Below are 19,806 nucleotides of genomic sequence, written 5' to 3' on the forward strand. Positions count from 1 at the left end.
AAAGGCAGTTCAAGTCTAATATTTCCAGCAAAGAGGTTTGGGAAATATGCTAATTTAGGGATGAAATGTGAGTATTTGCTCCATCAAGCTAAATTAACCAAATACTGACCTAAGTGCATGTTACAGAATAGCATTTTTTGCTTTTACCAAAGCTTCAGTAGGCTTGGAAAGTTGACGGAAAAGTTGAAAATATATATTGAAAAGTTGAAAAATTTAGCAAAGTTGATATATATATATATATATATATATATATATATATATATATATATATATATATATATATATATATATATATATATATATATTACTTCTCAGCTAACGTGAAACCGACTATCATATTTCCTAGCTTCTTCGAAAGGCCTGCCCTCAAGAGGCTCTGATTGGTCAGCTACCATAATGTGCTGTGGTTTGTGGATTGCCTCCACATCACCAGGAGAAGCATCACGCTCCTACAAGCATGCGATTTTGCGCTGTGTAAATACTGTCAGTCAGTTTAGATGTTAGCCGTATCTATTTGAGCCTGAATCAGACAGAAAATGAAAAGGACACAGCTGAACCTCACGTCTGCTCTCTAAAAAAAAATCTGACAAGTGTTTTTCATATACATATTAGGAAAATAAGCATGTGTAATTATATGAAACCTTCACATATCTTTTGCGAGTTTGTTATTTGAGATGGAGAACGCAGGGAAAGAGAGACACTGCACATGCTGCTGAAGATTGTGGGTGTTTACAGGGGTTTGATGGATAAATATGAATTTGTAGCTAAATTGTTAGCGGTGCCAAACAGCATTTCCCATTGTTTCCATCCTTGTTTATGTCTTTGCTACAACATAACGTTAATGCAAGAAACTGCATGTAATAGATCAATTTCAACATGTAAAAATACTTACAGGTTGTGGCTCACAATCCACAGCTTCATCTATTATAGTTGGAACTGTTCCTTCTTTGAGGAGTTTAGCCGAATCCAGCACAGAACTGGGAAAGATTCTGGAAGCTGTCCTTTGTCAAATGCTAGAGCTATATCCTTTTTATAATTCTCTGGAACATAATTAAAATTAAACTGTAAGCACTTCTCTCTTTGCGTCATGTCCTTTGGAAGCCCAAATACAGAAACAGAAGAAGCTGCGTTTGAATGGCATTTTAGCTTTCTCTGCTTTAACATTACATCGCCTCTGGCCACGCCCCTTTTCTGTGTGGGGTGCATGCGCATGGTGAATGAGTGTAACCCGAGGCATTTGTGATCTCATTTTTTGTAATCCTCCGACTTCGTTTGCTGTAGGCTTTGCTAAGCGAACTCTGTAAAAGCCAATATCTCCCTTTGCATTGAACTTTGAGCGTATTACATTCAAAGATGTTGTTTATGTTCCGACATCTACATTACACATAAACTAAAGTTTAAAACATGATATCGTAGTGGAACGCCCCTTTAACAATTTAGATTGGCCTTTAAAAAAATAACAAACTTGATTTTGGATTTTTTTCTGTGAAGTAAAAGTAGATTAAAGCGGTTCCATGAACTGTTTCCTCGAGATGTTCTACTCAGCTCTGCCTTTTTCCAAATAGTGTATTGGCCACATCCTGCTTAAAACAAAACTAAACGCACATGGTTATGGATATGCTGTCTGTTGGGTGTCCCTCCTCTCTTTGCTCTATGCGTTTGTGTAAGAGTTTGAGCTTCAGGGCAAGATGAGCAAGCAATCCACTTCACTGGGGTCCCAGGTGGTCTTGAAATGTGAAGCCTAAGGCACAGACAAAGTACCTCTGCACTGTGAAAAAGCACTGCAGATAATGCAGTTACCATGCATAAAAAAGAACCTGCAAAAATGCAGACCCTGAAACTGTTACACAAGTAGATGTAGATTTTAAGAATAAAAAAAAAAAATGGGTGAATGCAGATTGAAGCTTTTGAGTGCCTGTAATGCAATGTTGCTGCTAGAACCAATTATGTTGAAGTACAGTGGTTCCTCGTTAATCGCGGGAGATACGTTCTAAAAACAGCCCGCAACATGTGAGATCCAGAGTAGTCTGCTTTATTTTTTACAATTATTATAGATGTTTTAAGGCAGTAAAACCCCTCACTACACTATTTTCTCGGATAGGCATTAACATTTTCACACTTTTCTGTCTTGTTTAAACACTTGCAGAATTTCTACTTTCCTTTAGCATGTCCAGAACTTTTCGTGCGATGCTTAGCATCTTCCTCTGCCTTTTGAGTGCTACCGTGGGTGCCTTTGATGGTGCAGAATGTGTTGTCGACATTATGGGGTTTGTTGGGGAGAAAACTTGCAAACATACAGTACAGCACTTCAGAGTCACACTGCTAGCGTTAAAGATTTATGTCAGTTTGGCAAGCTGAATGCATTCTGTACTCTACAGGAGATTGATTGACAATGGTCTACAGCCAATCATGACGCAGAACACAATGTGCTAATCAGGACGCAGAGCACAATGGACTGTAAAAAAAAAGCATGTCAAATTGCACAAATAAAAATCCTGTGAGACCGCAAAAGGTGAACCACGTTATGGTGAGGGACCACTGTAATGTCAAATTTACCAGTTTTAATTAAGGCATGTTATTATTTACCTTTTCATTTGTTTTTTATTTCATGGCATGTGCTTAAGTTGATGTTTTGATTTGTTTTTAGAATGGTTTCCCCACTCTAAAATTGCCATAAAATCCATAAAGTAAAAAAAAAGCTTCTTCCTGCAGGCCTTTAACATCATCTTAGGGACCTGAAACCCCTTTCAACCCCTCAGCACTACACTTGAACAATTATAGAGAGGATCTCTGACCTCCTGTATTCCATGGTATAATTACTGCCTGTTTCTGCATCCGAACATGCTCATTATGCCCACTAGTCTTTGCCTACTGTCACTCATGAGCGGCATTAAGGATGGGCTTTTGAGACTTTGAATCGCACTGAAGTACATTTATTTAATTGATTGCATATTTGTTGACATTTAGGTCAGAGTGGTGCTGCATACAGAGTTCATAAGCCCCAATAATAGGCGTAACTAAACTCAAAGCAAAGATTGAACTGCATAGAGTTGATAAGCCCCAATAATAGGCATAACTAAACTCAAAGCAAAGATTGAACTATTACTATTTATCTCCAATAACCAACTTAGTCCAATAACTGCAGACAAAGACAAAAACCTCCAACAAGTTAACAATGCAACCTTCCCCTTTACATGAAAAGCCTAAAAAGAGTATACACAGGAATCAGAAAGAGAAATTAAATACCTTTTAAGACCTTTTTTAAGACCCTTTCCATACATTTTAAGACCTTATAAGCACTTTTCAGTGGAAAATCTTCTCTCCATTACCCATTTCATACTGCTCGTTCAGTGTGCGCACTGTCAATATACAGACAGTCGCTGTCAACCACAGAGACCCGCACCTTTTTGTGTCTGGCCGGGGATTCTAAATCTACTGGTTTTGCTTTCGTTTTCTAAGCTGTTGTAAATTTTCATTAAAAATTTTTGCACAGCCGCGAGACCAAGAAAGACATTAAACAATAAATTTTTTCATCTAAACAACGCAGAAAAAGTTTATTAAACACTCATAGGACGGAATTACATCTAAATTGGCAGCAGAATATTTGTACACCATTAGATATGGGTAATCAACTCATTTGTCTCTAATTTAAATAACCTACACGTTTTATTCTCGTAATTATTATAATTTTTTAGAGATATTGTCTGTTTTTATTCCTTTTTTCTGTAATTTATTTCTCATTTACTGTATATTTTACTAATTTGATGTCAATATATTACTTATTTTATAAATGCTTTGGCAATACTGTACAAAATGTCATGCCAATAAAGCAACCTGAACTTGAATGAGAGATAGGGAGAAGCAGATTTGACCTGTCAGTGGGTGCACATGGCTCCTGAATTGCATAAAAGAGAAATAGTGGATTTTAAAAATTTATTTCAAGTCTTTTTCTTTACTTTAACCCATTGAAAAGAAAGACAGATAATAATAAAATAGTGTTAAAAATCAAATTATGTATTGTTTGTTGCATATAGTTAACTATTTATGTGATGTGGGTAAGTGGTGTGTTTCAATCCAGCTACCATCGCAAGTATATTTCAAACCTGTGGGAAGCACTGTAATATACTTACAGTACCTTTCATATCCATTATATGATACAAAACATATCACTTCACATTATTCACACTAACTTGGAATATTGCAGAAATTACTTAAAATTACATATGCATATGATTTTTTTTTTAGAAAAGGACTTTCTTCTTATATGACTTGTCCATCCACGTGAAGGCTCTGCTAATATTTTTTCCTTACATGACATTTCCCCTTGACTGATTCCGTGGACATATCCACCCTTTCTTGCAATTCATGTAGAGTTGAATTGTGTAGCATTGGCCAACTGTTAACTCTGAGAGCCTGTTGCATGTCAGTGGTGTACACACAGTCGTGACAGAAGACACTACATGTCTCTGGCAGCTGGGAATGTCACGTTCATCCAAAAATGGCATGTCCCCAAAAACAAACGTGTTGCTGAGAGTTGGGCGGCAAAGTGTCGCACCCAATGTCAGCCCATGACCTCTGACTTCAGATGGCAGCTGTATTGGTTACAGTGTTGAAAAGGAGGCGTCCGTGGACTGCAAGTACAAGTGAAGCAGTTGGAAGCTACTTGTTAAACTTGTGAGCAATAGTAATCCAAAACACGTCAACCCAGTTTATTTTGACACTGAAGGTGAGTGAGAATCTGGAGCCAAGTCACCTGAGAGCCTCGTGTCACAGAGTGTGAACATCTGACTCAGACAGGACATTCTGTCGCTTATTTTTAAACATGTCTAGAAATCCATTTACCAGAGTTGTAGACTGTGGTGCGCGAATGTGTGACTGTTAACTGGATTGTTATAAAATGACGAATAGGGCTGCAACAACTAATCGAAAATAAAATCAATAATTGTTGATAATGAAAGACAATTAGCTATGTTTCCATCCAAAAATGCGAATTAACTTTATGTGCAAAACTGGATTATTGCATAAAAGATGTGCGAATAAAGCAGCGTTTCCATCCAACGAGTCAAAGCAAACAAAATCATCACTTCCTGATTAACTTGTTAAATTTGCTGCGATAAGAGAAGCTGCGTCAATCTTTTCTTCATTTAATAGATGACTTGACAATGGCGTTTGCAGGCATGAGACGCAATGCACAGACACTTTTGATTCTGGAGGTGATTAATAATAGAATAACACTAATACTGAAACGGTTAAGGTGTTTAGGATGGCCAAAACAACATTCTGGATGTTTTACAATGTGCTCAGCCTTCTGGTTTATTCATTCGCACAGATTTTTATCATCACATGATCTTTTATAACAAAGTCACATGATTTTTTTTTTTAAATTGCATACTGGAATTTGTTCACTGAAATAGTTTCCATCATAGTTTATGCACAAATTTTCTTATTGAATAAAAAGTTTATCCTACTCAGTTATGTGCATATGTTTTTTTCAAAATTTATGTGCATCTTGGCGGGTCCATTAACCAGTTTTTTATGCGCATATCCAAAATGCGAATAAAAATAGCTGGATGGAAACATAGCTAATGAATGCTATTATCAATGAGTGACGTACAAGATACAAACAGTAGCCACTCGCAAACTGGAGGGTACTTGATATTATCGATTCATGTATGTTAAGCTGCTCTGAAACAATCTACATTGTGTCAAATCTACAATCTACAAGCGATTTAGAAATAAAGATGAATTGAATTACATAATACTTTTATTATTGTGTACTTTTATCTTTCTCCTCCACCGCCACTCTCTCTGGCATTCGTACAAATGTTTGTACTAGGGATGGGACGCTAACCGTTTTTAAGGTACCGCGGATTGGAAAAGTCAAGGTTTTAAAACCATAAAAATTTTCTGCTATACCATTTCCAAGATATGTGTAAGATTTTTTTATTTATGATTTTTTTATTTTTTAGCTTTTTAGGACAACAGTATCGTCAGCTGAAAAGATATCCAAAGATTCTGTTTTAAATTGCAGTGAAATCTGTATTTTTGAAACTAATGAAGACAGAGGTTAATGATTCATTTGAATTATTTAGCCTGACATGTTTACTGCTCCAAAATATTTTAAATGTTTCTCAAAATAAAATATATTGTGTTTAAAGGGGGAAAAAAGCTTTTGTTTTTTTCCCAGACATTTAAAAAGAATATATTTTAGAGCAGAAATCACAATGCAGCGACACCATGATATTTTTATCCAAGGTTATCATACTGTCAGAATCTTATACCGGCCTATGCCTAGTTCGGACATTTCGGTCTTTCATAAGTTGTCCAAAAAGCATGTTATTAATTAAATGGCGCTACTTTAGAGTAGCTCAAGATAAACGGTTTGAATAGAGAAAGACAACACATATTTAAAATCAGCAAACGTCAGAAGTAGAATATTACATGGAGTCCATTTTGAGGTTTTGCTAATAACGTTACGTTTGTGCACTGACTGAGCAGTGAAAGTTTACGTACTTCTGCCTCTGTTTTAAAAAGAAATACTTGTTTATTTATCATTTTGATATTACAACAAATTCTGAGAAGGATTAAAAAGCTATTGTAGAACAATAACAACAACAACAAAAACAAATATTGTTTAAATAATATCCTAGTCTTATAAGTTTGGTGTCTATGTTGGATTTACATAACTTGAGTTTTACAAATGTGAGGCCAGCAGGGGGCACTCAATCTGCGGTCTGTGTGGGTCCTAATGCTCCACTATATTGATGTGGACTGCTCAGTGAGCACCGTCTTTTTAATAATTATTATTATTAAATGTCACACATTGCATATAACTTATAACAAACAATGTGCATAACACCTTGAGTGTTTGAATCGTATCTACAACCTTTTATTGATTATATTAGGCAGGTTTCGTATTATTATTATTGTTATTATTTATAAAAATCATTATTTTCGAGGAAGTTGCATTACACTAACCTTCAGCCTTGATGTACAAATAACACAAATGTTACAATTCTTTTTATAATTCTGATATTTTAAGAAACTAATTTGTTTGTGCTTACTCTTCACAGACAAAAGTTTTCCAAAGATTAATGAGTAGCAGAGAATTGTAGCTGATATATAACTGTTATATAACAAATGTGGTAAATATTGTAAAACCTTGATGTTAGGATTTTTTTTTTTTGCTCAGTTATAAAGGCAAGTACAAATTTAATGCAACCTAAAAGAGTACTATTTAAATCCACTGTCTTGACAGAATTAAGTGGAATAAGGAATTCAGTCTTCATGAAGGGTAACGCCACATTTCAGCAGCAGCAGCACAGCAAATAAAACCATGAATCTTTACAGTAAATGCCAACCTACACAAACACTCCAATCTAATTTCAGAAAATATTCCAGTTCATTCAGCATTTTAAACATGGAGCTCTCTGGAGCTTCCAAGGCTTCAAATGGTTGCATTCATTCCTGGCATTATTTCCTAAGACCCAGCTGCCATGTCTGATTGCGAAAGCCTCAATGAAAAGTCTCCCAAACTTCCATAATTTTTTCCAATCTCACTTCCTATCCTTTCTTCTTCTCAGACATTTCTGCACTTCCAAAGGTTCCTCTCGAAACATGTGTATTATTGTACACAAAGGACATCTTTGTTGAGACATTTTCCTGTTAGCTTGAGGACAAAAAAAAACTCAGCAGAAATAAAAATCAGGCAGCCAGCTTCCTGCAGACATTATCTGTCATGCAAATTTTGAATGTGGCATTTCAGTCACCACAAAAATATATTCCTTCTTGTCCAGCTCGCAGTTTACTATTGCAGTATTTGATTATTTCTCTTAATATCTGTTTGTGTCCATACAGAAAACTTCATAATAAAAGCTGAAACCTTTCTAGACCTAGATTTGTCACAAAATTACACACCAGCAGATCACACAGTAGATGCAGAAGAGTGGCTTACCTTTGGTATAGTGTTGCCCTCTTTCAGACAGCTCAAATGCCCAAAGATGTTAACTTGTACCTGTGGAAGTAAGGAGTAAGGGAATTTAAGCTTGTATAAAAGAGAGAAAAATATATACACACTGGAGTAGCATACAATGACAAAATTATGACTGAAGTTCTAAGGGTTAAACTTAATAAAGCTCAAATAACCTTCAGCTATACTGCTTTATTGCCATCACCAAAAAAAGGACAAAAAACATTCCCCCATCTTTCACTCTTTCTAACTTTGCTTTCAGTCAAACAACTTTACTATCATATTACAGGCTCAAAATGACATGAAGATTTTTTTCAGCTGGTATTGTTAATGCAAATAAAATAAATAGAATGTAAAAAAGGGAAATTTATTGGCTCATTACACAGATGACGTGTACTACTGTATACAAACCAAAGTTAGAATACCTTGACAATTCAGAACTTCAATCAGTACTGTATTTCTTGCCAACCAAAATATATGTAATCTAATAAAATCAAAGTTATGAACATTTTGTAAAATGAATTTACATTTCTAGTTATACAGTGTCAAAAAGCTACAAACCATCGCATATGAAGAAGCCACCGTAATGGGAAATCTAAAGTCTTAAAATTAAACCTCCATTTAAAAAAAACTAACCCAATTTTGACTCAGTTCATTGGATTCAATGGGAAAAAGAGTCTTGCTTCATTGTTCAAATTGTACCATAATGGTGTTCACAGAGTACACAAACTATGATCATTTGCATAGACAAATCTACTTACAATAACATTTCTTATCTGCGCATCATCAGTTAGATCTAATTCTGCTTTGATTCAACTTTGTCTCCAAACCTGATCAGAATATCCCTAAGCAAAGATATAAAAAGTGGGTTAAAACCTGTAGTTTTCACCAAAAGCCTAGGAGCCATCAAAAATAAAATTTGACAAAATCCAACAGACATTTGCTCACAGATAAATGTGAATTTCTCAGTCCAGCTAACACATAGAAAGAGTAAAGCATTACTATGTCAGTAGCAAATGAAAGATGCTGATTGAAAATAGGTGGAGATGACTGAAGTCGCAGTTCAGTTCCTCTCAAAAAAGTAAAAATAATAGCACTAATAGACTGTATAAACAGGTCGCATCGCATCTGTATATATTTTAGCTGTTGTGACGTGAGCATATCAATCGCTCATGCCTAGACATGCTCCGATCAGCATTTTTGGGCCTGATCACAGATTACAGATCACCAAAATCATGATCTGCTGATTGCCGATCACATAATGGCAGGTGAATGGGAATCTTTTATTTATAATTTAGCAGAGATTGCACCATTTGTAGAAATGAAACTAACTCTAAATTAACTATATTGAAAAAAAAACTGTAGAAATAGGCTACAGTCAAGAACTTGTCCACCAAGTGTTTATTTTAGAAAATGAGAACTTAAGGCTGTAAGCCATCTTTTCCAAATAAGGCAGAGTAACTTAAAATTATTGCAAACAAAGAGGGGTCAGGCAGACCAACACACATCAGATCATCTTAATAGGATGTAGCCTCTTAATACACTGATTACATTTTATAATTGGCAGCAAAATGTTAAACTACAACAAAACTGGCTACTGCCACCAAGGATAAAACTATTTGTATAAGTGTTTTTTTCTGTTATTATTATAAACCAGGAGCCAACTACATCAGATCCAAAAAAATAAAATAAAATAATGTAGTAAGCTACTGTAAAAGCCAATGCCTTCCTTTCTAAATAACAAAGCAGAGAAACAAGGAGGAACAACTAGATGAACTAGTATCTAATAAAATGAGCTAGTGTCTAATGAGTAAGCACTAGTATATTTTTAAAAGCACTAGTATCTAAAGAATAGGCACTAATGAATAAGAACTAGTACTTAATGGAAAAGATACTAGTATCTAAAAATAAGCACATGTAAAATGAAAATAGATACTAGTACGGGTTATAGATTAAATGTCAAAACGGCTTGCCATACATGCACACCAAGCTGAAGGGTGTGCCACACACACACACACACACACACACACACGCACACGCACACGCACACGCACATGCACGCGCACGCGCACGCGCACGCGCACACACACACACACACACACACACACACACACACACACACACACACACACACACACACACACACACACACACACACACACGACAGGCCAGTGAAATCTGCGTTTCTCATTGTTTCTGCGTGTTATTGGTGTTGTCTGTTACAATTGTGTGGAATTTTTTTTCGTTTTGGATCCCGCGTGACTGAAACATGCAGCTAAATGCATTCACCAAAGCCTTCCTGTGAAATCCTGACAGTGTAGCACAATGTTGAGTCTTTCGAAGTTTAAATCAATAAAGTGTGCTGTTAAGCTTAGCAGGGACATTGGACAGGCGTCTTCCCTCCATCACAGGTTGTTCGTCGAGACAAATGAATTCCATGATTCTGAACGCGATGTCTTTCCACCTCGTACTATCCCTGCTGTATGGTTTACGTTGTTTAATCATACTTCTCATACTCTGCATATTCAGTTGTATGGCGGGATCTAAGATGACTAATGTTAGTGGTGTTAAAATATCGTTGCTTGCTTCCACCTCGAAGGATTTTATCACGACATACATTGCAATCGTCTAACTTTACATCTTTATTGGACACTTTGAAAAAGACAGGGGAACTCATGTTCAAAACTATCGGTCCTGCAAGATGTGGCACACGCTCTCATTTAGAGCTGGGCGATATTGCAAAAACAATTATCACGATTTCATGTTTCATATCATTTGATATAAATAATTATTGAATTTTTTTTAACAATACATTTAGAAATATTAGGATTTATTTTTTTTATTTAACCACTTTATTTTCATTTACCAACATTACTTAGGCAAATAGTTTTAATAGACTAAATAGTTTCAAAAACAAAAACATTTAAACAAAATATATAGAAAATAAAATGAACTTGACCTCAAGGGGATCGGGGAAAGCCATTGGCAGTGGTGTAAAGAGTACTGACAAATCATACTTAAGTAAGTACCATTACTTGTGAAAAATGTAGTGCAAGTAGAGTAAAAGTATCTGTTTTAAATATTACTCAAAGTATGAGTAAAAAGTAGCCCTTTTAAAAGTACTCAAGAGTAATAAGTTGTGAGTATTACGCTGGGAAAAGCTGATGCATTTACATGTAATTTGTGGATGTGTGTGTAAACGTAACATTCTGTAGTGCATTTAGTCAGTGCTCAGTAGGCACACAATGTCATAAGACGATAATATTAGGTTAGATTTAGGTTGTGATGTAGGGTGACCAAAATTCAATGTCTAGCCAGCGTCTAAGGACAACGATATTTTGATGCCCAATAACATCAAATGACGTTGATTTTAGGTTGTGTTAGAAAGTGACCAAAATCCAACGTCAAGCCAACATCTTAAACTAACATCATATTGATGTCAGATATTGACATTTATTCGTCTGGTATGGCAGCTAAAAACCAACATCTGATAGACGTCATAGTGGTAACGTCCACACAGCGTCAAGCTGTAACATCATTAGACGTTGACATTTGTTTGCTTTTAGGTTGGACATTGACGCTGTCGGCCTGACTTTGGGTTCTAATGTCAACCTGATTATCATTACCAAACAAAATGGAATGTGCCCACGAGGTTAGGGTACAACGTCAATCTGACGTCATGTCATGTTGACGTCTTGTGCCTGCTGGGTGTTAAAGGCCGTTTTGGTCATCATACAGTAAACATCCGTCATCTTTCCATCAGGGAAATGCATCTAAACAGTCTCTGGGTCGTTGAATAACTTGTGTGAATAACTTGGGCATCTTTATGGACACTTTTAATGCTTCCAAACAGTTTGCTGCAATTACAAGTTACCCATGTCTTTTGTAGTTTAGTATGATGCGATTTACCTTCTATGTGCGTTTTGATTGGACTCGCAGGACTGAATTTTCTAATCCCCATAGACAAGAAAAAAATAGTGATTGCAGGTTGAAGGAAAGTAGTGGAGTAAAAGTACTATCACAACACTAAAATGTACTCAAGTAAAAGTACACATTTTTAAAACTACTTAGTAAATTACAATTTCTGAGAAAAACTACTCAAGTACAGTAGTTTGAGTATTTGTAATTTGTTACTTTACACCACTGGCCGTTGGGAGGGCGGGGCGCCACCCTAATATAATGGTAGGGGAAACACTGATGTACAGCATATAAAAACAAAAAAACTATTTACTGCAAAGAAAATTAAGAGCTGCTACCTCCATCCAATTTTGTAATGCCTCCACTTTTGATAAAAATCAGGCAGGCAGTTACAGGCAGCTACCGACAGAACCCAAGTGATGCTTAAGCACTGGTCGTGTATTTATTTTATTTTTTAAATAATTATTTTGACCTAAATAAGAGATGTATAGAGCGGTCTTTTTGTGAAGAAAAACAGACAGACTTAATAAATATAAAATATATGACTACACATAGTGTATTTAGGTTATATTTATATAGACAGTTAAAAAATATTTATGCAATAAAGCATGCTGTAAGCCTTACATTTACTAAGTGTACTGTACACTACTGAGGAAACGGCAACTTCATATAACAAATGGCTCAACTAGAATCAAAATATAAATAAATGAAGTAAAAAATCACAGTATCAGTCAGGCAATTAGACTTTTTCTCCTCAAATTGCACAGTCCTATTTTTAACAATTACTTTCCAGACAACAATAAGCCATAACTTATATTAAATAATACAATAACTTATGCCGAAAAATTCAACGAAAATTCTAAAAAGAGCGAGAACATGTTCTCAACCTGTTATTTGGCCTCAAAAACTTGACAAACACACACGCACACACACCCCTCAGCTGATGAAAGACAAAAGTGTATATGAAAAGAGGTGTGTATTCCATTGAGCAAAGCAGATCACAGCTGCAGACTGAGGCACAACTGTGTCGACCGTCTGTCCACATGGCAGCATGAGATGCTGCTTGAGTGGCGCATGACAAAGCCATTGCTCACCGATTTGCAAACCATGTGGCGTCCTTGCAAAAAACTCCCTCATTAGATCTTTCTTTAGAAACTTGGCCAGTGACTCATTTGCATTCGACAAACCGAACAACACAGTCTCCCCACATTCCACCATTGGTGCTGAAAAAAACAGCTCCCTGATTAAATATTGTCTTTAAAAAGTTGTTCAACATTAAGGAAGGTGTGGGAGTGTTTGGATAGTGAGTCAGTATTTAAAAAAAAATCATCTTACCACATGTGACTTGGGTTACCATGGTAACAAAGTCAGTAAGAAGTCTTCTTTGCATCTACTTTGTCAAATACACTGGAAAGACACAGCTTTACATCTAGATGAAAAGCTACTTGCTAATAATACAGCATGCAGAGAAGACGCTTTTTCTCCAGCTGTAACCCATCACTGGGAAACAACCACACACATTCATTCACACACATACACTACAGACCTATACCACATGTCTTTGGACTGTGGGGGAAACCAGGGAAACTGAAGCACCCTAACGAAACCCAGGCGAACACTGGGAGAACATCCAAACTCCACACAGAAATGCCAACTGACCAAGCCAAGGCTTAAACCAGTGACCTTCTTGCTGTGAGGTGATCGTGCTATACACTGCGCCACCATGATGCCCAGTAAGTAATTAAATGTCAAATAAAAAGATTTTCAGTTGTATACATTTTGTAACTATCACTATCAGAATATAATTATTAGAAAGTCTTAACATACAAAGACAGATCAATTTATCATTAAAGATTCAGCTACCACGTGTTTGGATATTCATGTAAAAGTTTTGCTAGCTTAAAACTAGGACTTTCAAAATAAAGTTTGCATGAAAATAAAATTAATCTTTGTATGAACAGTTTTTGAACAATTCATAAGTGCATACGTTTTAAACATTTCAACCAGAGATGCTCAAACTAGGGCCTGCAGGTCAAAGTTGGCCCATGTTAACTTTTGATTTGGCCCACCATGTCATCTGAGAAGAGAGGAAGAATGATGGGGAATGTCATTTCAAATCTAACATTACCTTTTTTTTCTATGTTCTATTGTTAAAAGCTAACTGAAATTAAATGTTTCAATTAAATATTGTTCAATTTATTAGATGTAGTTCTAAAATGTACAAATGTTTTACTGCATTAGTTTATAAGATTTAAAGTACTGTTTTTTGTTATTTATTTTGAAATAATAAGAAATAAATTATGAAATCACCCATGGCTACTTTAATGTAATATAGTTTTGTATATTTTGCTTCGGCCCATGACTCACAATATTTGTTTTTTTGCCCATTAGATGAAAAAGTTTAAGCACCCCTGATTTAAATATTAGTGCATTTTTTCTCTTTCTTTCTTTCTTTCTTTCTTTCTTTCTTTCTTTCTTTCTTTCTTTCTTTCTTTCTTTCTTTCTTTCTTTCTTTCTTTCTTTCTTTCTTTCTTTCTTTCTTTTTTGATACAGCTACAAATGCTGTTTATGTAAAAATATATAATGAAAATATATAATATAATTTATGCAGAGCGTAAAGAAAAAAAAGATATTACATAGATGCAACAATTGCATGCAATTTGCATCTATTCAACATTTACATCTCTTGTCAGAGTCTAGATTCTGTGCAAGTGAATGACAAGTACTCCAGTGCTCTAACAGACACCAAACTGTCTGTAGTACAGCATTTATAAACTCCAATAGAAAAAAAACTCCTTTTAAACAAAACTACTGAGCTTAATATTTAGATTACATGGTAACGGGAACACTAACATTTCCATAGCCGAATGAGACATCAATTGTAAAAAGTTTACACTAAAGTGAATTGAGCATCATAATCTGATTGTCTGTCTGACTGATACACGACCCAACATAAAATAGGGGTTTTCTGTTAAAAACAATACACTACTAGTCATCTTAAATTCTGTTCCTGCAAGTTCATGTTCATTGCTTTACATGTTTCAAAAATAAAAAGAGCCTGGTCTCTGCCCACATTTCTTTCTTTAATAATAATCTGATAAACTCTAAAACAGCTGTTGCTATCGGTTTCATTGTGATTTAAACTCAATCTAGAAGTAATAAGTCATAACATCACTACTCAGGTGTCAGATGGCCCAAGTATCAGCTTGACAGGAAAAGGACTCAGCTGTTTTGAAAGGCTAATGTTTACCATGCACCAGTATTGGTTATTCAACATGCTTAAAATGTTTATACTAAAGTAACTGGAGCAAAGCGTTTTGAAACAGGGGGGAAAAAGTTTGTCTTTTCCATAGAATGTTGTTATGTAGGGCTGCATGATTCTGGCTAAAATAAGAATCATAATTGATTTTTTGCTTAAAATAAAGAATGATTTTCTCACCATTCAGTATGTAAAAATAAAGGTTAATATGAGTAGGCTATTATTATTGCTATTCTCACACATATGGTAAAAAATAATAATAATATTAGACTTATGTGTAGGTCTATGATTGTTCAAAATGCTAAAGTTTGTATAGACATGAAACAGTGAACTTGAACAGACTTTAAATATGTCCTGGTTATTAATGAACAACAAAGTGATGACATCAGAATACAACTATTCATAATTCTGAAGTTGAATTATTTTGTTTGAGAGTGAGACATATGCTTGCAATCTGTCATGGACAACATTATTACACTATTTTTTCTATTGGTAAAATGAGTCATTTGTCATTATCAGATTCCCGCTTTTATTGCATTTAACATTATATAGGCTAGAGTACTTACTGAAACACTTTAAAGTTTGCTATAAAAAAATAAAAATAAAAATAAAATGCTTAATCGTAATCATAACTATAAAATGCGATATGATTATTTAAATGACCTGCGCTGCCAAGTGTGCTCATTCTTTTGTCATACATACTTTCTGTGTGGCTTCCAAACGATCGCTCTGTGCAACAAACTGAATATCATTTACATCTTTACTACCTGTTATTCATCATCTGTGCAGGTTCTGTTCACTAAAGTAGACATCATTTATGGGAGCATGCATGCATCCTCTCTGTCTGTCTGCTCACGTGTGATTTTGTGGCCACGAATACGTCATTAAATGAAGACAGAAATTACGTTTTTGGGTGAATTATACCTTGTAAATGCAGTATGCTGAATCTTTTAACACCATTTGGAGGGGTTCACGTTGCAAAGCAACGCATTTACAACAATGTGAAGTCTCTTGAAACCTATATGCTTCTCTCCTGAACTTGAAAATATAATTGGCTGAATCCTAAAAATGCTGGATTAAGATTGTGTGGGAGGTCGAATCAAGATCACAATCTTTTTTCGATTAATCGTGCAACCCTATTGTACAGTACAAGTATAACAAAAAAAAAGATATATAGGGATTCCTTAAAGATATGTTTACATGACTAAAACACTAGTGTCAAAATATTACACTGATAATATGTGAGAGAAAGAGGCCAGGTGTGTCCATCAGCATTTCCTGCCATGGGCACAACCAAGCGGAAGACTACGTACAGACTTCCTGTGTGAAGAGGAAATGGTATGTGAGGGAGCACAGAACAGAAGCCAAAACAGTGGAGGTGATGTCAGAGGAAAATCCCGGTAGTGAGACTTGACCATGAACTAGCTATTGTTGCTAAGCGGGCAGACTGAACAGAGCGTCCACACATGGGGACAGACACTGAACTGGATGACCAGACTATATACTACAATGTTTGTAAATCTGTGGAGGTGTTACAATACATATCTCTGCTGCATGGTTGGTAGAAAACACACACAACATCATTCATCACATAAAGATGAAAAGAATGTTACTTTAACACATTTATCTCACTAATCCAAAAGAAAGGAAAGTTTCCAACAGCTGCATCAAGCCTCACAAAAACTATCCACGTTAATATATATATATTTTTTAAAGTTTTTTGTTTTTTTATGTACTGACTACCCTTTTTATAACCATGGTTTAACTACTACAAATGATAGTCGATGCACAGACAACATGATTAATACACTTTTACTATAATAAAACATCCATGGTTCATTTTAATTTCTTTTTATAATACCATTATATACAGATGTCACTCTTTATTTACCAGTGTGATGGGTTGCAGCTGGAAGGGCATCCACTGCGTAAAACATGTGCTGGATAAGTTGGCGGTTCATTCTGCTGTGGTGACCCCAGATTAATAAAGGGACTAAGCAGAAAGGAAAATGAATGAAAGAATGAATGAATGAATGTCACTCTTTATGAGCTTATATAGCCTATAGATGTTGTCAATTGTAGTCTGCTGCTGGTGTTCTCACTACACTTTATTAAAGCTTGTACTAATTATTACAGATCAAAATCATCCTTTAGAAGCTGTTTGAACAGAACTGTTTAGTGTACCCACAGTCATATTGGAGTGATATAAGATAATAAGTCTCTTTTTTAAAGTTTTCTGATGTTAAAATAGGATCCAAATCAATGTCCAAATCACCGCAACAGGACGTAGGAGTGCTGTTTTCCCTGCCCACCGAATTGACTGACAGCCACGTGTTGACATCTCTGTAGTAACGCATATAATTATTTCCACAAGACAGGACTTGTGCAAAGCAACCGGGATTAAAAAATCTGTTCAGCTGTCTGTGATTAGCTGCACCTCAAGAATGAGTTTACAAGTTTAAAACGTTTTTAAAACAGTGCATGTTTGTAATAAAGAAAAGTCAGTAAAAAAAAAAATAAAAAATAAAAATAATAATAATAAAAAATAAATAAAAAAAATTGCTGTATAATTCATCACCATAGCAGCATAGTGTCACTACAATTACAAAAGAAGATGCCTCAGTCCTGGTTTGTGAACATTAAATCAGCTTTATGTTGTACATTAACATATTCATACAGCAGTGGATATTAACGTGTATTCCTATCACATTTGCTGTCCAATACAGTGCAAAGTTAAACATGTGTGTGTGTGTGTTCGTGCGTGTCTGTGTACGCAAATTTTGTAACGATATTGTGAATCATGGTTGCAGAAAGGCTTGAATTAACTCCACAACTAGCCATGTGCCGGTATCACATTTTCATGCTGCGATTATTTGATTGAGCTTTTATCACGGTATACGGTATTATCACGATATTGTAATTTTACTAGAGAAACAGGTAAAAAAACACAAAAAACTTCAGTTTTGTCAACTTAGTAACTTTAATAACTTTTTAATTAACTAAAAGTACTTCAAACATTCAAATACAAATAAATATAGATAGAACAATGCATAATATAAAAGTAAATTTGAGATATTATATCAAAGTGAATGTGCAAAGGGAAACCGTCTTCGATTAGCAATCCCTCTGCATTTTTTTGGAACCCAAAATATTTCCAAACCTCTGACTTTACCCTTTTTGAAGGGGGATAAATTGTCGGCAGCGTTCCTCCTTCCGCCATGCTTCTTCTTCGTGTGAGGATTAGAAAGCAGTGGCAGCGGCGGCGTGCACTGCGTGCACACAGTGCTTCTACATGTGGGGATTGTTTACATCAGAGTGCGCATCAGTTCTGCGCAGTATATACGCAGTGTTTCTTCAAGCGGTTGATGGAAAATAAGCCAAGGCGCGTTCTAAGAATATAAATTCGGATATATTATTTTTCACGGTATTTTGAAGTGCCCGCGATAACAATATCGTGCATATTCATTACCGTGATTTATCGCATTACCGAATACCGGCACAAGCCTATCCACAACAAATACATTAAATAACCGCTGGGAAAGTTCTTACTGAAGTAATAGAGATCTGCTTCATTCTTGTCTGTCACTGTGTTGTATTTATGTGAGGCGCAGCAGGTGAAGGCTACACCCAAGAGAGCAATACCGAAAGATTTCTATGGCACTGACACGCACGTGGGAACAGTGGGCAGAGAGAACCAGCTCATTTGCATTAAAGGCACAGGCAAAAAAACAGCTACTCTGTCCTAACAGATCAAATTTCCCATGGGCAGAAAGCCATATTAAATAATCTGATGGGTATTTTGAGCAAAAACTTTACAGAGATATTCTGGAGACACAAAAGACTTATATTAAATCTTTAAAAGGGGGTAAAATAGGTGCCCTTTAATGTTTTACACTTTAAATAAGTCTTTGGGAGTAGGGCTGCATGATTAATCGGGAAAAGATTGTGATCTCGATTCGACACCCCACACGATCTTAAACCAGCATCTCTATGATTCAGCCAATTATATTTTCAAGTTCAGGAGAGAAGCATATAGGTGGTTTTATAAATCTTCACATTGTTGCTCTGCAACGTGGACACCTCCAAATGGCATTAAACGAGTCAGCATACTGTATTTATAAAGTATAATTCACCCAAAAATGTTATTTCAGTCTTTGTAATGACATATTTGTGGCCGTGAAATCCAACATGTGAGCTGACGCACTGTTTGTTTACTATAGAGAGGCAAGTGTGTGCCCACGAATGACACTATCAGTATAACAACTCTAGCCTGTATAATGTTGAATATATTGTGCATTAATGAGCACGCCAAATGTAAAGTCTATTCAAGTCCACCATTCCAAGTCTATATTTACAAAATTTTACATTTTAACCAACTGTAGACCTATACATACACCTAACATTTTTATTGTGTTTTTACCATATGTTTGAGAAATAACAATAATAGCGTACTCACATTAACCTTTATTTTACATCTATAGAATCATGAGAAAATTATGATCTTTATTTTAAGCAAAAAAAAACGTGACTCTCGTTTTAGCGAGAATCATGCAGGCCTACTTGGGAGCAACGGGTTGTGTCCAAGAGCAACCTTTTGTTCACAATTTCGCACAGAAGGTTACATAAAGAACAAGCAAAAAAAAAAAAAAAAGACTCAACT

General features: G+C 35.5%; 1 protein-coding gene across 4 annotated transcripts in view; it reads right to left on the bottom strand.

Annotated features, from left to right (window-relative positions):
• raph1b (Ras association (RalGDS/AF-6) and pleckstrin homology domains 1b) overlaps positions 1-19,806 on the bottom strand; it is an 85,659-nt gene that overhangs the window by 47,962 nt on the left and 17,891 nt on the right. For all 4 annotated transcript variants that reach the window (XM_056458772.1, XM_056458764.1, XM_056458748.1 and 1 more), the window contains exon 2: positions 7,955-8,014. The gene's annotated coding sequence lies outside the window, so the exon portion shown is untranslated. The remainder of the gene's footprint in view (positions 1-7,954; positions 8,015-19,806) is intronic.

This window comes from Danio aesculapii, chromosome 1, assembly GCF_903798145.1.
Source record: "Danio aesculapii chromosome 1, fDanAes4.1, whole genome shotgun sequence".
Taxonomy (NCBI): domain Eukaryota; kingdom Metazoa; phylum Chordata; class Actinopteri; order Cypriniformes; family Danionidae; genus Danio; species Danio aesculapii.